Source organism: Myotis brandtii, unplaced genomic scaffold, assembly GCF_000412655.1.
Source record: "Myotis brandtii unplaced genomic scaffold, ASM41265v1 scaffold691, whole genome shotgun sequence".
NCBI classification, from domain to species: Eukaryota; Metazoa; Chordata; class Mammalia; order Chiroptera; family Vespertilionidae; genus Myotis; species Myotis brandtii.
This window is the reverse complement of record NW_005370704.1, coordinates 208,013-210,286: the sequence shown is the minus strand read 5'-3', so window position 1 is coordinate 210,286 and position 2,274 is coordinate 208,013. Positions and strand designations below refer to the sequence as shown.

Below are 2,274 nucleotides of genomic sequence, written 5' to 3'. Positions count from 1 at the left end.
CCCGGCCCGGCACTGTCAGAGGAACTCAAGTCCCAGTCATCTAGCGCTGAACAGAGAAAGGGCCATGGAGGCCTCGGGGCCGCCATCCATGCCCAGAAAACTAGCCAGGCTCTGCCTCCAGAAACACTGGGTGTGCTTCTTCTCACTCCTAATTGTGCAGGCCAGCTGATTGGAATATAGTTCAGAATACAGTCCATGAAGCACAGTTTTCCAAAACAATCCTCATGCTGGTTCCTGAGAAACACTGTACTCTGCAACACGCCTGGAGCACGCCAGGAGCACAACGTATGTGCGTGTGCGAGTCACCCACACGGCGCACGGGGGTTTCACTCGGTCAGAAACGTGAGCAAACCAAGGCACAGCCACAGAACGCCCTCAGAGCCCGTGGCCGGGAGGGGAGGCTGACACCTCTGAGCCCGCCTCTCCCCAGAGCAGAGGCGGAGCTTCCCTGGCACCTGCCATAACTTGTTACTTGCAGACACACCTTCCCGTGCCCTGAGAAACGCCCCAGCCACACCAGCAGGTGCCACGGGAGTTTACCAGACGGGCACACCCAGCACCTCACAGGGGCCATTTTCTTAAATGAAGCGCCTACGGACCTCGCACAAGACGGTTCCCTCTGTCCCTTCCTGAACTCCCAGGCAAGGGGGGCTGGAGCCCACACTGAGATCCCCAGATCCCCGTCTGTGTAAAACCAAAGGGGAGTGGCAACCATGGGGTTAACTTCATTCAGATGATGGGAAGAGCCCTCCCTAGTAAAGCAGTACAGCCCTGGCCGGTGTGGCTCCATTGGCTGAGTGAGTCCGAGGCACCGAAAGGCCACCGGTTCGATTCCTGGTGAGGGCACATGCCCAGGCTGTGGTTCCGTCCCCAGTATGGGTGCCTATGGGAGGCAAGTGATCGATGTTTCTCTTTCTCTCTCCCCCTCTCCATTCCTCTCTAAAATTAATAAAAACATTTTTTAAAAAATACAGCAATACAGCCCAGGAGAGGGGAAGGAGGAGGAAAGGGACACCAGCTGAGCACACACCTGGGAACCTGGGGGAGGAACCTGAGCTCACACACCCACCTCACTGCCCCTCAGGCGGCAGCAGCAGGACCGTCAGCAACGAGTTTCCAGGGTGACATTCAAGTGCTCAGCTGGAGAATTCCCTGGGCTGCCTCAGGCCTCTGGACAGCTCAGCCCGCAGGCCCTTCTTTGGCGTGACACTCCCCTGGGTCAGATCCGCCCCCCCCCCCCCCCCCCCCCAGCCTGCAGACTGGAATGACATCTCAATCTAAAGTAGGACAATGCCCCCCAAAATCCCAAACGATACATCTCAATACCGGCTGGAATCCTAAACCTCAGAAACAAAAGAACTATCATACTGAATGGGCTGCCTGATGAACCCCAAGTGCTCCTGAAATTCAGCGGGAGCAGCTGTGGCTCAGTCAAGCACCCTCACTTCCTGCTCCCCTTCATGAAATAAAGCTACAATAGTTATGTAAATCTACCCTCAGTGAGTGGAAATAAACGCCACGTGGGTTTACCCAGACTCCTCCCCACCCGGTCCGTCCCCGGACAGCTGACCTATTTCCACGTGTTCCTTGAATCCACACGTTTGCTTGGGGGCCACTAAGAGCCTGGCCCTGGACGTGTGGCTGCAAACCCACCCTCGGGGAGCTTCCTTCCTGGGGGTGGCGGGGTGGGGGGTGCAGGGCACAGCATTGGTGCCGGCTCTCAGGCAGGTACCCAGGGACACCCCCTCCTCGCCTCCTGCTGACCTGTGGTTTGCTAGAGGGTGAAACCACACGGAGCAGTATGGTGACTGCAGGGAGGGGGTGCAGGGGAACAGGGTACAGAGGGATAAATGGTGATGGGAAAAATAAAATAAAGGGGAAAAATAAAAATGAAACACACACACCCCGACTGGGTCAGAAGAAAACCAAGAAAGTGGCCAAAACGTCCCTGCCCCTCAAGCACGAGGGGCAGGAGGCGCCGGCCGGACCGTCCACAGAACTCCCCCGCCAGCGACTCTGGGCGGTCCCAGCTGGAGGTCCACCCGGAGGGCACAGCACCGTCCAACACAGCGCCCGGCACAGGGCGGGCTCGCACCCCACCGGGACCTACCCTCCCGGGGGCAGTTCTTGGGGCGGCCAGTCCCTCCCGGGGGGAGTGTGCGGACAAAGCCCGCGAACTGCCTCCAGCGCCGGAGCCGCTGGCTGGGCGGCAACATTTCCTGTGAATCAACTCACAGGCCCGCGAGGGGACCTTCCCCTGGGGCCTCCGCCGGC

The 2,274-nt window shown here is 58.9% G+C and overlaps 1 protein-coding gene across 1 annotated transcript in view; it reads right to left on the bottom strand.

Moving 5' to 3' along the window:
- Positions 1-2,274, bottom strand: part of UBAC1 (UBA domain containing 1) — a 15,410-nt gene that overhangs the window by 12,259 nt on the left and 877 nt on the right. The gene's annotated exons all lie outside the window — the stretch shown is intronic.